The sequence below is a fragment of the Cetorhinus maximus genome, chromosome 3 (genome assembly GCF_964194155.1).
Source record: "Cetorhinus maximus chromosome 3, sCetMax3.hap1.1, whole genome shotgun sequence".
Classification (NCBI taxonomy): domain Eukaryota; kingdom Metazoa; phylum Chordata; class Chondrichthyes; order Lamniformes; family Cetorhinidae; genus Cetorhinus; species Cetorhinus maximus.
This window is the reverse complement of record NC_135881.1, coordinates 153,073,067-153,091,313: the sequence shown is the minus strand read 5'-3', so window position 1 is coordinate 153,091,313 and position 18,247 is coordinate 153,073,067. Positions and strand designations below refer to the sequence as shown.

The 18,247-nt window shown below is 40.5% G+C and overlaps 1 protein-coding gene across 2 annotated transcripts in view; it reads right to left on the bottom strand.

The window, feature by feature from the left end:
* The window catches only part of LOC144678970 (lysophosphatidylcholine acyltransferase 1), a 207,426-nt gene that overhangs the window by 118,956 nt on the left and 70,223 nt on the right, over positions 1-18,247 (bottom strand). The window lies entirely within an intron of this gene.

The following is an 18,247-nucleotide window of genomic DNA, read 5'->3' as shown; positions in this document are numbered from 1 at the left end:
TTGCAATTTGTATTTATCACGAGATGTGTGCATTGAATTCGGAAGTAATAAGTCCACCAAGGCCTTCAGAGATTTTAAAAAATTAAATTAAAATATTTAACAAAATAAAAGATTTCAAGCACATACATAAGATTACAAATTACTTACTACTATAGTAACTCCTAAAATTCCTAATTAACCTGATCCCTAGTTATACCCCCTTTAAGGCAATGGTCCAAAATAAATTTTAGATTTAAAACAAACTCAGCAAGTTAACATAAGACCTTGGACAATGGAATTCCAAATGGCTTTCCCCAACTTGTTTCGTTATATAGCAGACTTATGCACACATGCTGGAGGCTTCATTAAGGCTATTTCACACACTCCTGTTAGGTCTTACATGGCCTTCTCTTTGCACAAAGCCTTTCATTCTCCTTTATATATGTTTCTCTTTTTTTAATATTTACATTCTATTGTTCCATACATCTTTGAAACTGTATCTTCCTCATAATATAAAAACTTTCATGTTGTCAATATATATCAGTAACCTTTGGGAAAAATAAACACATTTCTTAGTCTTGCTTATCTAGCAAGTTGTAAACAAACTAAGATCCCTTTGAAATCCAAATCTCTTCACTTATCTCAAAATGCAAATTCCCTTCATAGCTTACATGCTAAACCAGCATCCATGTTTACTCATTAGCATGTCAAGCACCTAGTTTCTCTTGATGATTTAAACTTGTAGTCTGCTTGACTCCAAACGTAATTAAATCTCACACAGACCCGACTATACTTACCCCCATAAACTTACTTCACAATAAACCAGAAAAATAATATGAAAATTATTATACTTTCATCACAGTCCACCCAGCACCTTAAGCATTCAAGCTCTCTAACACTGGTGCACCATCATCCATGGCTTCTTCAGCAATACCTCCCAAACTCTACCAGCAAGAAGAGCAGCGTGTACGTGGGAACATTACCACCTGCAAGTTACCCTCTAAGTCACAAACTGCCCTGACTTGGAAATATTCCTTCATCCCTTCCTTCATTGTCACAGGTCAAAACCCTGGAGCTCCCTACCTAATGGCAATATGGGTGTACCTACAGCACAAGGGCTATAGCAGTTCAATGAGCAGTTCACCATCACCTTCTCAAGGACAATCAGGGATGGACAATAAAATACTGGCCTCGTCAGCAATGGGCACATTCCATGAACCAATAAAAAAAATATTGCCAATACTGGAAAATTTTACCTATGAGGAAATATTAGATAAGATGGAGTTGTTTTCTTTGGAACAAAGACAATGGAGGGGAGATTTAATTGAGGTATATAAAATTATGAGGGGCTTAGAGGGTAGGGGAGGACCCATTTCCTTTAGCAGAGTGCTCAATAACCAAGAGGAATAAATTTAAATTAGTAGAAGGATTAGAAGAAAGCTAAAGAGAATTTTTTTTCATCCAGAGAATGGAGGAGGTTTGGAACTCATTGTTTGAAAGGGGTACAGCAGAAATCATCATTGCATTTAAAAAGTACTTGAATATGCACTGGAAGTGCAGTAATCTACAAATCTACTAGTAAAAGAGTTAGAAAGTGAGATTAAGCTGACACAGACAATGGCCTTCTCCTGTGCCATAAATTTTTATGGTTCAATGAATTGAAATTGCAAGTAAATCTCTATTTCAGCTGGAACAAGTGTTTGTTGCCTAGGATAATGGCAAGGAAGGAGATATAAGAACATAAAATCATAAATAGGGCCAGGAGTAGGTCATTCAGCCCTTTGAGTCTGCTCCGGCCTTCGATATGATCGCAGCTGATCTTCTACCTCAATTTCACCTTCCCACACTATCCCTTAGTATTCAAAAATCTATTGATCTCTGTCTCGAATGCATTCAATGACTGAGCATCCAAGGCCTTTCACATACACTCTCTAATTTCACACACACACTCTCCTCTCCATCTCTCCCCCATCTCCCACTTCTCTTTCATTCATCCTCCCTCTCTCTCCAATCCCCCTCTTCTATTTTCACCCTTACTCTCTCCTTCATCACCCTCCCTCTCCTCACACCTCCCCTCGTCTCTCCCTCCCACTCTCTCTACTCTCACACTCCTTAGTAAAACATTAAAGCAGGACAGATTGGCATGTGTGGCCCAAATAAGCTTGCTTTTTACAAATTCATGGAGTATAAAGGAATAAATTGAATGAATTTCAGATGCAAATTCAACAGTTGAGACATGGGCCTGGATTTTCGCTAAGTTGGGATGACTCAGGAGCCCTTTAAAAAAGTGGCAAGCTGGTCCCAATTCTGGGATTCCCGACCCCATTCCAGGCTGTCTGATTTTTGGGAGTGCCTTCAAAGGGAGCGGACTGGTTGCTGTCAAAAGTCCGTACCTAGACTCGCGATTTGGCCAGCTCCACTGCAGAGATAGGCATGTCCTACTCTTCCACAATTTTCATGGACTTTATAAGGATAAGTGTTGAATCTTCTGCACTAGCACAGGAAGAGGAGGAGTTGTTGGGGATGATCAATGTGAGGGCCAGAGTGTCACTGAGAAAATGGGCCCTTTGGAAGGCTGAAAGGGGAGCAGAAAATATCCATGGTGGTGGCATCATGGCTGGAGATAGTGGAAATGGCAGAGGGTGATTGGCTGAATATGAAGGCAAGCTAAGGACAAGAGGAATCCCATAATAGTTCTCGGCTGGACTGGAAGAGAACACTAAAGTGCAGGAAATGGAACAGACAGGGTCGAGGATCTGTCAGCCATAATGGAGGGGAAACCTCTGTTGAGGAAAAAAAGGGACATATTGGATACACTGGTATGAATGGTGTCATAATCAGGACAAAGACAGAAAAACTGGGAGAATGGAATAGAAATGGTGTGTGAAGTAGTGTCGTCAAGGTACGTGTGGGACTCAATGGGCTTGTGGTAGATATGGTCAATAGCCTATCCACAGAAGAGAGCGAGAGCACGAGAGAGCGAAGCCAACGAAGGGATGAGTCGCAGATGGACCATATGAAGGAAAGGGAAGGATGGAATTTGGAAGCAAAGTTGATGACATTTTCCAGTTCAGGGTGAAAACAGGAAACAATACTGATGCAGTTATCCACTTACCAGAAAAAGAGGTGAGGGAGGGGACCCGAGGAGGACTGGAACAAAGAATGTTCCAGGGCCTATACAGGCTCCCTTTTATTTGGAGGAAGTGTGGAGTCAAAGGAGAAGTTATTTATAGTGCAAACAAATGTAGCAAGATGGAGTTTGGGTACTGGTTGGGCTGACATGAACCCTCAGGCTATCCTGTGGTAGATAGAGATGTAGGTGGAGTTAGATGGAATAAATGTCTGTGGTAAAAAAGGGACAGCAAGGTCCAGGAAACTACCTACAAAGTTTGCATGCAGTGAAGATTAAAAGTACCAAATGTGACTCAAATAAAATTTGAATTCAAACTTTGAAATATATTGAATAAAATATGTTTGCGCCTTGAAGTAAGTACATAATTTGAGTATAATCCAAAGGAATATGCAGTTATTGCCGTAATGCCTTCCAAACTACTATAATTAAATCTAGGAAATCTTCCATAAACTAAAATACCTCATAATTAGATTGCTATATTAATCTTTTGTAATTCCAGTCAATTTTGCTTTTAATGTCAAGCTGACTCACCCCATAAGAGGGACTAGCAGTGTTCCTCCCCCCATGTTATTAGAGTTGTGACACCAACAATCAGATGGCTACCTTCAGTTTTCCCTCCTTGCTCATGGGACTCTCTTGAAACAGTGGCATTACTGATGGTACAGTCCGTTTCAGCTTTATCTTGTAAATTGATCTAGGTTTACTTGTTTTAAACACCCACAACTGGATTTGGAAACATCAATCAGTGCTTCTGCCCTCATTAGTGGATAAACCTTAAGTCCAAAGAGTGGCACAAGTAAGGGAATTTGTAAACCACAGTCTCATCAAAATGAAACAGCTAAACCCAGCCAGCAGCATAAGAAACAGAAATGGAGTTGCAAGAGGAAGGTTCATAAACTTCTACATATTAATCAGCTTTACTAAATTCTTCTTTATTCCCCAGCTTATCTGAGTCATGGAGAAAATAAATTGGTACAATAATGTGCCAAAACTCACTCAGCTTACTGATGCTTTAAGCATATAGAACCATAATTTTAAAAATAAATACATTCAGAGTGCTAATTTACAGAGCACATGTTGACTAGCATCAGCTGTTTTACAGCTCATCCACAGTCAAGCAGCATCAATACTCAGTCCGCCTGCATCCATAATGCTCCCTAAACGTGTGGCATAAGTCATTATCTCTGAAACTCTTCCATGGATGCAGACTGCAATGTTGATTAAGCACTTCAGACGTTTACAACAATTAATTTCAGTAGGGAAGTAACATAATCCTAAACCAAACGAGTAGTTACCGTGGTATAGCAAAACAGCAGGGTTAAACATGACCATACAAGGACTTGCACAGAAATTTATTTTGCCTATATTAACTTGTTTAGCGGAAAGACTATTCTTTGAAGTCATTACTATAATGCCTTGTTTACAGTAGTGAATCAGAGTGAGGACTCATTTGATTTTGTTCCTTTTCAACTTAAAATTCGCAGAATAAAGATTTAAATAAAAGTTTTGAAAAGTCAGTGCTTCACACCATATTCATTTTGCTTTTCCAGCACTACGAATTATGAAGTCAAACAAAAGAAAGCTCAAATAATTCAACATTGTAGCATCTATAGTTATTAACGTAGATTTGCTCAAACTATTGTTAAGTAAACATTTGCCTCATATTTGTTATGGCTTTACCAAATATTATGCCCACAGCCAGTGTTAATTGCTGCGCAAACCAATCCCTTGGGGAAACTTGGCTTACAGGCTACAACATTTTTTTGTATTCTGAAACCAAGACGACGACATACGATCTCAGCAGTATGAAGTCCAGTGAAACTTTTACTTCTAATTTTTGAAATCCGAGAAGTTTTATTAACAAAAACAAAAGGAAAACTTAAGCATACCAGGTTACAGTTACACAATTAAGGCTTACAAAACATTCCCCCAAAATTCTCTATTTGATCAAACCCAAAAGCAAACACCTTCCAGGCAACACTCCCTTATAGAAGTCTACTATGAAATCCAGTAATATTGCATAAGGCAAACTGCTGTAGCTTCAATAAAGGTGTCCCACATAACGTTTTCCCTCAAACTCTGTGGTGGAATCCACTTTCGAATAAAGCAGCTTGCTGCAGCCCAAGACTTTTCAGGCTTGACTGGATGGGCGATTCAAACGGCATCCTCTTCCAGCCTAGAGCTCCAGTTATCTCCGTCAGCTCAACAGCTATCCACAGTAACTCTAATATCTCTTTTCCCCTTTCATCTCAGTCCCATTGTTCTCATACACCTCTTTGAAACTCAAACCCTTCTAAATATAATATCTTTCATGTTTCCATCTTGTCTTTACTTTTAGAACCACAGAACCATAGAAAAGTTACAGTGCAGAAAGAGGCCATTCAGCTCATCATGCCTGCGCCGGCCAAAGAGAAAAAAGAAACTAGCTGCTCATTTAATCCCACTTTCCAGTGCCTGGTCCACAGCCTTGCAGGATGAAGCACTTCAAATGCAGATCCAGGTGCCTTTTAAATGAGTTGAGCGTTTCAGCCCGAACCACCAACGTAGGCAGTGAATTCTCGATACCCACCACCCTCTGGGTGAAGATGTTTTTCCTCATGTCCCCTCTAATCCTTCTACCAATCACCTGAAATCTATGCCCCCTGGTAACTGACCCCTCAGCTAGGGGAAACAAGTCTTTCCTGCCTACCCTATCTAGGCTCCTCATAATTTTGTACATCTCAGTTAGGTCACTCCATAGCTTCCTCTGTTCCAAGGAAAACAACTATCCAATCTCTCCTCATAGCTGCAATTTTCAAGCCCTGACAACATTCTTGTAAATCTCCTCTACACTCTCTCCACAGCAATTATGTCCTTCCTGTAATGTGGTGACCAGAACTGTACACAAAATTCCAGCTGTGGCCTAACCAGCATTTTATACAGTTCCATCATACATCCCTGCTTTTGCATTCAATACCTTGTCCAATAAAGGAAAGCATTCCATATGCTTTCTTGACCACCATGTCCACCTGTTCTATGCCACCCATAGACATGCACTCCAAGGTCTCCCATTTCTTCAACCCCTCTCAATAATTTCCCATTTATTGAGTATTCCCTTGCTTTGATTGCCCTCCCCAAATGCATTACCTCATTTTTCCTGATTGGACTCCATTTGCCACTTCTCCGCCCACTCAACCAAAATATTGATATCATTCTGGAGTTGACAGCTATCCTCTTCATTATCAACTACACAGCCAATTTTTGCGTCATCTGCAAAATTCCCAATCATACATCCCACATTTATGTCTAAATCATTAATATATACAACGAACAGCAAGGACCCCCAACACTGAGCCCTGTGGAACACCACTGGAAACCGTTTTCCATTCTCAAAAACATCCAACAACCATTACCCTTTGTTTCCTGTCACTGAGCCAATTTTGGGTCCAACCTGCCACATTCCCCCATATCCCATGAGATCTCACTTTCCTCACCAGTCTGCCATGTCAGACCTCGTCAATTACCTTACTGAAATCCATGTAGACAACATCCACTGTACTATTCTCATCAATTCTCCTTGTTACTTGCTCAAAAAATTCTATTAAGTTAGTAAAAAAAAATGATCTTCCCCTAACAAAACCATGCTTGACTATCCCTGATCAATCCGTGCCTGTCTAAGTGACGGTTTATCCTGTGTCTCAGAATTGTTTCCCATAATTTGCCCATCCCCAAAGTTAGACTGACTGGCCTATAATTTCTGGCCAATCCCTTGCACCCTTTTTAAATAATGGTACAACTTTCGCAGACTTCCAATTTTCTGGGACCTTGCCTGTATCTAGTGAGGAATGGTAAATGATCCTCAGAGCATCTGTTATTTCTTCCCTGGTTTCCTTCAACAACCTGGGCTACAATCCATCTGGCCCTGGTGATTTATCCACCTTAAAAGGATGTCAGTCCCTCCAGTCCCTCCTCACTATGCTTATTGTATCTAATATTTTACACTCCTCTTTAAACTAGAATGTCTGCATCATCCCTCTCCTTAGTGAAGGCAGAGACAAAGTACTCACTGAGAACCTTGCCCACATCTTCTGCATCAACCCACAAGTTACCATGTACATCTCTGATAGGTCCCACTTTTGCCTTCATTATTCTCTTGCTCTTAATGTACTGGTAAAACATCTTTGGGTTTTCTTTGATTTTATCTGCCAATATTTTTTCATATCCTCTCTCTGCTTTCCAAATTTCCACTTTCACTTCACCCCTGTACTTTCTAGACTCCTCTAGGCTTTCTACACTATTAAGTCTTTTGTGACTGTCATAAACTTTCTTTTTCTGCTTTATCTTGGCCTGTGTGCTTCTGGATAACCAGGCAGCTCTAGATTTGGCAGTCAAACCTTTTTCTTTGTGGGGACATGTCTACACTATGCCCGCAGAATCTCGCCTTTGAATGCCTCCCACTGATTTGACAGTTTTTCCTTCTAAAAGCTGTATTCAGTCCATTCTCACCAGTACACCTCTCAGCTTTGTAAAATTTGTCTCCCTGCAATTTAGAACTTTTACTCCTGTTCTCCTTTGTCTTTTTCCATAATGATGCTAATACATTATGGTCACTACCTACAAAATGGTCCCCCACTGCTACTTCATCCACTTGCCCAGCTTCATTTCCTGAGACTAAATCTAGAATTGTGCCCAGTATAGTTGGACTTGTTACGAGCTGCTCAAAATAGTTATCTTGAATGCAGTTTAAGGATATTGTGCCCTCTGTGCCCTTCACATTGTTCGTATCCCAATTGATATTAGGGTAGTTGAAGTTTCCAACAATTACTACCCTATTGTTTTTACACTCAGAAATCTGTCTACATAATTGCTCTTCTAACTCCCATCCACTATTTGGGGGTCTATAGTACACTCCTAGCAGCGTGGCTGCCTTTTTTATTTCTGAGCTCAATCCATACGGGCTCATTCGATGCTTCATTTAGTATATCATCTCGCCTCACAACTGTAATTGATTCTTTAAGCAATAATGCTACACCGCCTTTTTTTTTATCCTCTTCCCTATCCTGCCTGAAAACTCTATATCAAGGATGTTGAGCTGCCATTTTTGTCCCTCCTTAAGCCAAGTTTCCATTATAGTAATGATATCATACTGCCATGTGTCTACCTGTGCCCTCAGCTCATCGGCTTTATTACTATGCTCCTTGTACTTACATACATACCTTTTGACACTGCCAAATTCCTGTGCCGTATACTTTTTAGCCTGTGCTGCTTGCCTTTCAGGGTCACTCACTAATTCTCCATCTCCCGCTCCAGCTCCGAATTTGCCCTCAGATTCCCATCCTCCTGCCAATCTAGTTTAAACGCCACCCCCCACCCCCAGCCCCCCACCTCTCCCCACCCCCCACCCCCAGCCCCCCACCTCTCCCCACCCCCCACCCCTCCCCACCCAAACAGCACTAGCAAGGGAGGGAGATTTGAGAGGATATTCGTCCCAGTCCTGTTCAGGCGCAGACTGTCATGCTTGTACAGGTATCACCTTCCCCATAACCAGTCCCAATGCCTCAGAAATCTGATGCCCTCCCTCCTACACCAGCTTTCCAGCCGCATGTTTATTTGCTTAGTTCTCCACGTGGGACTGGGAGTAATCTGCTTTTCAATCTCCTTCCTAGCTCCCCAAATCCGCTTTCAGGACCTCATCCCCTTTCCTACCTAAGTCATTGGTGCCAACATGAACCACAACCTCTGGCTGATCACCCTCCCGCATGAAGAATGTCCTGCAGCCGCTCGATGACAGCCTTGACCCTGGCACCAGAGAGGCAACATACCATCCCCGAGTTACGTTAATGGCCACAGAAGTGCCTGTCTGTTCCCCTAACTACTACTGCTCTAACACTCTTCTTTCTCCCTCCCATAGAGCAGAGCTGCCTGCAGTGCCACAAACTTGGCTTTGACTACACTCCTCTGAGGAACCAAGAAGGAAAACCGATTGGTGAGCATGACCCCAAGGATTCCTGCACTACCTGCTTAATTTTCTTGGACTGCCTGGTGGTCACCCATTCCCTTTATGCCTCCAGGCTCCTAAGCTGCGGTGTGACCACCTCTCTGAATGTGCTATCCACATAGCTCTCAGCCTTATGGATGCGCCACTGTGACTCCAGCCGCTGCTTGAGCTCCGAAACCCAGAGCTCAAGGTTCTGCAGCTAGTGACACTTCTTGCACATGTGGTCATCTAGGACATGGCAGCGTCCACAACTTCCCACATATTACAAGACATGCATTCCACACAACTGAGCTGCCCTGCCATGGCTTCAATTTTCTTCCCTTGCGTTAACTTTATTTTACTTTGCTTTACTTATGCAACTTTATTTTACCTGGCCTCAACAACTTCATTTCCATATTGCTTGTGTTTCTTACTTAAATTTAAGTAGCCCCTTCTTTTAAAAAGAATGTGCTTTTCTAATTTTCAGCTACTTGATGACACTCCCTAACAGCAGTTTTTCACCAACCAATGAACTTATGTTTCTTCTGTGATGTTAGGCACTCAGTGCTGCTGACTGCCCGTCTGTTCCAGGGTCCTCCTCTTGCATTCTTCTCTAGGTGCTGCTGACTGCCTGGCTCGGTGTCCTCCTCCTGCACTCTCAAAATAGGAAATCCCCACTAATGTTTACCTATGGAACTGCTGCAAGGTGCAAATATGTTTCTTGTTACCTCTGACTCCCCTTTGATATTCAAATTGTCAACTTATCTAAAAATGCAAATGTTACATCTAGCCTATTTATTTGTACCTCAACTTAACACCTCTATCCTTTTCAAGCTTCCAAACCCCCAGACAACCTGACTCCTATCAAACTCTTGCCCAGCTTAATTAAGTCACACACACAGGCACTCAGCCTTCTTTACAGAACACAATATTCCCAAAATATTTTAAAAATTTATTCACATCTCCTTCCTTAAAAAATGAACCATAATTCCAAAAAGATGGTTTCATTATTCAACTCAGTTCTTATTCCTTACTATATTTAACTATACAAACAAAACTATTACACTATAGCGTACATGCATTAACCATGAAAATATATACATAAGTCTTTTGTAAAAATAGAATTCATTCCAGTCTATTCTCCATTTGTCAATATCCAAATTATTTTGAATTTTAAGCTCTTGACAACACATCCACAATTTTCTCGTCCAGCCACATGTAAAGTTTGTAAATTGAATGGATGCATTAATAAACTCCACCGAAGCAGCCTTGCGTTTCTGTTCCATAACTTTTCCAGAAACTTCAAAGGATTGTGGTCAGTATATATAACTATCTCTGAAGAATTGCTTGCAACATATACTTTAAAATGCTGCAAAGCTAAAACCAAACTTAAGGTCTCTTTCTCTATAGTTGAATATTTCTTCTGGTGTATATTCAACTTGCTTCTCAATTCCTAGTTCATCTTGTAGCAATACAGCACCAATCCCGACATCACTAGCATCCACAGCCAACTTAAACTACTTTCCTAGATCAGGTACTAATAGAACAGGTACAGCTTTCAAGCGGTCAACTGCATTCTGATATTCCTGCATCCATTGGAATTTTCTGTTTTTTTTAATAATCCAGTCAGTAGAGCAACTACACTGCTGAAGTTTGACACAAATTTCCAATAAAATCTACTCATACCTAGAAATCTCAAAACTTTCCATTTTGTTGCAGGCCCTGGGAATTCCACAATGGCTTTTACTTTTGTATCTCGTGGGGTCGCTTGACCACATCCAACAGCATGGCCTAAATATGTAACTTGCGCTTCTGCAAATTCAAACCAAATTGGCTTCCTGCAGTGGGTCAAACAGCTCCTTTAAGCATTGTAAATGTTCCTCCCACGTTTGACTGAATACTATTAAGCCATCAATATAAACAGCACAAATGTTCGGTCCCTCAGTCACTTTGTTTCTTAGTCTTTGAAATGTTGCTGGTGCATTTTTCATACCAAAAGGCATTACTTTGCATTGATATAGACCATCCGGCATCATGAAAGCTGATCTCTCTTTCGCCCTTTCCGATAAGGGTACTTGCCAATATCCTCCAAACAAGTCAATTTTTGTGATAAACGTTGACTGTCCCATTTTCTTGGCACAATCCTCCAATCGTGGAATAGGATACGAATCTGCTTTTGTTACTGCATTCACTTTCCGGTAATCAATACATAGGGTGGGATTTTCCGCATCTGCCAATCGCCGGGATTGTCCGGTCCCGCCGCAAGTCAATAGACTTCTGGCTGGGGTGCCGCCTTGCCTGTGGCGACGGGGCTGGAAAATCCCGGCCATAGTCTTTGTGATCCATCTGGTTTCAGCATCATTACAATGGATGAACTCCAATCACGACTGGGCTCTATGGTGTAATTTCGAAGCATGCATTCAATTTCTTTACACACGAGCTAATTTTACTGGATTTAATCTATATGGGTGTTGCCTTATTGGCTCTGAACTCCCCACATCAACATCATGTACAGCTAAATCTGTTTTCCCCAGTTTATTTCCACAAATTGCTTTATGCAATAACTCTTTTAAATCACTCCCAACACTTTTCTGGAAAGTAATCCAATATTGCATCCAGATTCTTAAGTACTTCCTCATTGTCCAATTTAATCAGAGGAAGGTCAATTTCAGAATCCATAATTCCTACCTCCATTTCTTTACTTACAAATACCAGAACCTGCTCCTGTCTATTCACTTTGTCCAAGTATTTTTTGAGCATATTTACATGGCACACTCGCTGCCTCTTCCTTCTATCTGGGGTACTTATTACGTAGTTTACCTCACACAGTTTCTTTTCAATATGGTAAGGTCCACTAACCCTTGCCTTCAACAAACCTTGCCTGACACTGGCAACAATACTAATACTTTTTACCAGCCACAAAACTACGAGCCTTTGTCTTTTTGTCTGGCATTGCCTTCATCACTTGTTGAAATATCTTTAAATGTTTCCTAGCTAATCGATACGCCTTACTCAATCTCTCCGAATTTCATCACATAATCCAGGAGATTTGTTTCAGAACTTTGACTCACTAATTTCTCCTGAATCAGTTAAAGTGGCCCCCTTACTTCATGACCATAAATTAATTTGAAAGGACTGAACCCTGTTGACTCATTAGGGGTGTCCCCAATAGCAAATAATAAGAATGGAATCCCTCGATCCCAATCATGTGGATAATCTTGACTATATGCTCTAATCATAGTCTTTAAAGTCTGATGCCACCTTTCTAAGGCACCTTGTGATTCAGGGTGATAAGCTGACGAGCTGAATTGCTTTATCTCTAGGCTGTTCGTTATTACTTTAAACAGCTGTGACATGAAATGTGATCCCTGATCTGACTATTTCTTTTGGTAATCCATACCTTGTAAAGAATTTGGTTAACTCCTATACTATCACCTTTGCTGTAATTTTCCTTAAAGATATTTCTTCTGGAAATCTTGTGGACACATCCACGATTGTCATTATGTACTGATTTCCACTTTTAGTCTTAGGGAGGGGTCCTACACAATAAATCAGGACCCTGTCAAAAGGTTCCTCAAATACTGGAATTTGAATTAAAGGTGCAGGCTTAATCACTGCCTGAGGCTGTCACCTGGCACATGTGACACGTTTGACAGAATTTGACTACATCTTTATGTAGTCCAAGCCAATAGAAATATTCCTGTATCTTAGCTTGAGTTTTCCTAATTCACAATGTCCAGCCATTGAAATTTCATAGGCCACTCTCAAAATTTAATTGCAGTACTCAGATGATATCACTACTTGGTGCACTACCGCCCACTTTTCATCTGCCAGAACATGAAGTGGTCTCCATTTCCTCATTAACACATTGTTCTTAATGTAATAACACTCTGGAATGTATACTGCTTCTGTTTCAGAATAAGCTGTCTAATACAATTTCTTCAAACCTGGATCCTTCTGCTCTAATTCCACTAACTTCACTAAACACCTCAATCTTATCCTTTTTAATCTTCTCCTGAGTAATCTTTCCAAACTCTGATCCTGCCAACTGAATTTCAGCATCCTTCCCCTGTATTTTAGATTCCTCCTCTTCCTGTCTAAACTTGTGTGTTTGTGATCATGTCATCACACAATGTGGAAACAATACAAACACCTCTGTTGCTTGTGTCTCAAAGCTGCTCTACTACACTAGGCATCATCAATATCTGTGATCCATATTATATAATATATATATTATATATATTCTTTAATTATCATTTTGTCCTGCAATAACCCTTCTGGCCAACAGATGGCACTATCCCATTAACATTAAGGACTGGTTAACCCCTGTGTCCCTTAAAATTTTGACATCCTTTTCTGCTCTTTCCTGTCCACACTCTCCCTTTGCACATAAAATCCTTAAACATCTCTAACTTGTTCTTCCAGAATTCTCTTGGGTAGGTAGTGAACACATTTCCACGTCTCTACCACTGATTCTTCCTGCTCCACCTGTACACAAATCATGGATTGGTCTTGCACCTGGATCTCAGAGCCCACAGTACTCTTACAGAACTTTTCTGAGCTTCTATCGCTGCAATTGGTCTCCTGTTTAGCCTCCAATAATTTGATCGTGTATGTCCAGCCTTAATACAATGGTTACATAACAGTTTGTTTCCTTCAACTCCACATTCCACCTTTCCATTTTTAATGGACTCGTTCAGTTTGATCTTTACTACTAACATTTTTACAATCACTAGGTTTTCTAAATCTTCAATTTTCTTGCTGATTTCCAAATGACCCTTTTCCTACACTCAACTGTTTGCGTGAAATTTCATACGTATCGGCCAAAACAGCAGCTTCCCTGATCTTATTGCTTTGGCTTTCATCTAAATATGTCTTGATGTTTACTAGAATGCTATTTCTAAATTCTTCCATAATTATAACCTCTCTTACATTTTAAAATGTTTTGTCTAATTTTAATGCCCTGAACCACTAATCCCAGGTAATTACTTTTTCTCTTGCAAAGTCTACAAAAGTCTGATGAGAGATCTTTCTTATAGTCCTAAACCTCAACTGATAAGCTTCAGGGGCAAGCTCATTAGCATTTAATATTGCCTTCTACACTATCTCGTAATCTGCAGACTGTTCCTTTGATAAGCCAACTCAAATTCATAGCTACCTATTCAAATGAGGTGAAATAACTTTCAACTCCATCCTCAAAAGATTTTTAGTTGAATCAATTCCTCAAAGGAATCAAAGTCACCATCTGAATCACTTGCTTTCTTCCTTTATTCTAAGTTTCACTTTAGACAATTCATACCATCTGGTTTCTTTCTCTCTGAAGCTCTATCTCTTTCCTTCTCTTTCCTCACTTGCTAACTTCTCTCTCTGAAGTTGAAGTTCAAGCTTTTGCATTTCTATCTCTTGTAATTTTTTCCCCCCTGCTCTTTTTCCCATTGAAGCGTTTTTATTTCTATTTCTTTTAACCTGTCCTTTTCAAGTTGTCATTTCTCCTTCTTTCTAACTCTAGTTTTTTTCATTTTTCTTTTTCTTTCTCCTAATTCAAGCTTTTGCCTTTCTCTCTCTTTCTAAATCAACCTGCTTCATTTACAACTGAAGTCTTGCTACCTCTAGCTGTGACACACTACTTTCAGGTATCCCTTCCTCCAACTTTAAATGTTGTGTAAGTACTTTAACCATACCAGCCTTACAAAATTCTGCTTTTCTCTCTATCCGCACTTCACCTGCTAACTCTCTCAACTGAGTTTTAGTCAGAGATTTCAAATACTTTACAGTCGTATTTTCCATTCTCAGAAAAGTCTTAGAAATTGTCAAATGCATTTTGGAGTCCAACCATTTTAAAATCCCTCAATACAAAACTCTCACGTCAGCATTCTTCTCATACTTGAATCCCTTGGATTCACAAACTCCAATGGAATCAAGGAATTGTAATAATCCCAGATGAGCCCCCAAATTTGTTATGACCATAATAGATGTTAATTGTGGTGCAAACCAAATCCCAGAGGGAAACTTGGCTTATGGTCCATATCCTTTTTTTGTATTCTGAAAACGAGAAGAAATCGTATTGATTTCAGCAGCAAGAAATCCAGTAACCCTCTTGGGATTTTAAAAATTAAAAGTAAAAGTTTTATTAACAAGAATAGAAAAAACGTAAGCACACAAGATTAGAGTTGCACAGTTAAAATTAGTCTTACACAACATTCCCTAAAAAAGATCTAACCTATTTACTTGTACCTCAACATAACACTTCTATCCTTTTCATGCTTCCAAACCCCCAAACAACCTAACTCCTATCAAACTCTTGCCCAGCTTAATTAAAATCACACACACACACTTAGCCTTCTTTACAGAATAACACAATATTCTCCAAAATATTTTTTAAAAACATCCACTCTCACACAAGACTATTGTATTTAAGAATACATCAATATACATATTTAGCAAAACTGCAACCTATTTTATCAGGAGCTTCACACAATTCAGAAAACTTTAAATATGAATTGAAAATTAGAGCTACTGCCATTTGCAGTATAGAAATGTTGTACTCTCTCTTTTGCGAGGGCAAAATAAAATTAATCCTACAGACCTTCTCATTCTTCTGTACTATGAAGCCCTCAGATTTCACCTTGTATTTATTCAATTAATGGTTCTCAGCCAGAGCAACAGTAAGGGCGCAAAGAATAGCTGCAGTAAGGATTGAGACAGGGTGAGGTTTAAATTCTAGGGAATACAACCAATGTGTGTGTAAACTCACTTCCTAATTTAACCCTTGAAGTCCAGGTGTAATTCTGGTAAATCTATACTGCACTCTATCCAAAATCAATGTATTTTTTTTTCCATTCTTCCATGGGATGTGTGCATCGCTGGCAATACCATCATTCAGTACCCATCTCTAATTGCCCTTGAGAAGGTAACAGTGAGCCACTGCCTTGAACCGCTGCGGTCCATCTGGTGTAGTTATACCACAGTGCTATTAGGAAGGGAGCTCCAGGATTTTGACAAAGTGACAGTGAAGGATCAGCAATATAGTTCCAAGTCAGGATGATAAGTGGCTTGGAGGGGAACTTGCAAGTGGTGGTGTTCGCACCATGTGCTTCTGCTGCCCTTGTCCTTTTAGGTGATTGAGGTCGCTGATTTGGAAGGTGCTATCGAAGGAAGCTTGGTGAGTTATTGCAGTGCATGCTGTATATGATACACACTGCTGCAATGTGCATTGGTGGTGGAGGGAGTGAATTTTTAAGATGGTGGATAAGATGCCAACCAAACAAGCTGCTATGATGTTGTGCTCCTTGAGTTTTGATGGAGCTGCACTCATCCAGGCGAGTGGAGTATTCCCAGTCTCTGATCTGCTCTTGTAGCCATAGTATTTGTATGGCTGGTCCAGTTAAGTTCTCATCAATGATAACCGTGAGGAATATTGATGATGGGGGCTTCAGCAATGGTAATGACGTTGAATGTCATGGGGAGATGGTTAGATTCTCTCTTGTTGGAACTGGTCATTGCCTGGCACTTAAGTGGCAAGTAACATGTGTGTTTCACATCAGTCCAAGCCTGAATGTTATCCATGTCTTGCTGCATATGGACACAGACTGCTTCAGTATCTGAGTCACTGCAAACTATATCAACAGGAACAAAATATAACACCAAACCACAAAATGAGTTGTAGGACAGATGACCAAAAGCTTGGTCAAAGAAGCAAGGAATGTTTTCAAGAAAACGAGATGGGAGAGGTGGTGAGGTTTAGGCAGGAAATTCCAGAGTTTAGGGATTAGGAAACTGAAGGCACAGCCACCAATGGTGGAATGATTAAAATCTGAGATACTCAAACATGCCAGAATTAGATGAGTGCAGATACATCGAGGGGGCAATTATGGAGATACAGAGGGGCAAGACCATGGAGGAATTTGAAAATAAAGATTTTTAAAATCAAGACATTGCCTGACCAGGAACCAATTTCGATCAATGAGAACAGGGATGATGAGTGAATGAGACTCATTTTAGTTAGGACAGAGCAGCAGAGTTTTGGGTAACCTCAAGCTTACACAGGGTAGAATGTAGGTGGTCCACCAGGAGTGCATTGGAATAATGAAGTTTGTAACAAAGGCATGAATGAGGGTTTGAGCACTAAATAAGCTGATGCATGGGTGAAGTTACGTGGGTGAAAACAGGCCATCTTAGCGATGGAACGAATGAGGTTGGAAGCTTATCCTAGGGTCAAATATGACACAAAGGTTGCAACAGTTTGTTTTTGTCTCAGACAGCTGCCAGGGAGAGGGATTGAGTTGATAGCTAGGGAATGGGGATTGAAACAGTGGCTTTAGTATGATCAATATTTAATTGTAGGAAATGTCTGCTCATCTAGTACTGGATGTCAAATAATCAGTCTGATAATTTAGTAACAGTAGAGGCGGTGTGAGAGGTGATCGTGAGACAGAGCTCAGTTTGTGCTTTTTCATGACGTCACCAAGGGGCAGCATGTACACGGGTACTGGAGGGGACCCAGGATAGATCAGAGAGACGTGAAAGGTAAGGGTGCAGGAGCAGGAATGAGAAGCCACTGCACGTGATACCTATCTAATTGCAGCCAGTGTAAGAATGGAACCAGGCAAATGCAACCCCATCCAGTTTAGTGGGAATAGGGCGGAAGGAGCAGAAAGTGGGTCTCATGGACAAGTGGAGTTGGAGGGGGCATGAGAGGGTTATAGGAGAGAAAAATGCATGTTCAGGGCTAAGGCAAGCGCCTAGGAAGTTTGGTTTGGTAGACTAGCGGAAGGAAGAATACTGGAAAAGGCAGCTGATTGGTTGGTCTCAATCTTAGTGACAAAAGTCTTTCAGCTCCTCGTACTTGTTGGAGTGAGGGTGGAGGAGACAGGAGAAGAGTTCATGATGATGATTTGTAGTAAAGTCAGGAGTTAGCTTTGCATTACGGGATGACCTGGAATAGATGAGCAGTTTTAGCAATGAGAGCGAGGCATAATAATGTCTTATTCTGGTACAACCAGATCTGATGGTGGATGGCTAAAAGAGTGATCTGCCATAATCTTCCCAAAATGTGGTGTCCAGAACTGCTCAAAATACTGTGGTTTTACCAGGGTTTTTGACTGCTAAAATATGACTTCTACCTCCTTATATTCTAACATCCTATATGGTGAGCTGACTTCTTAAACCACTGCAGTCCA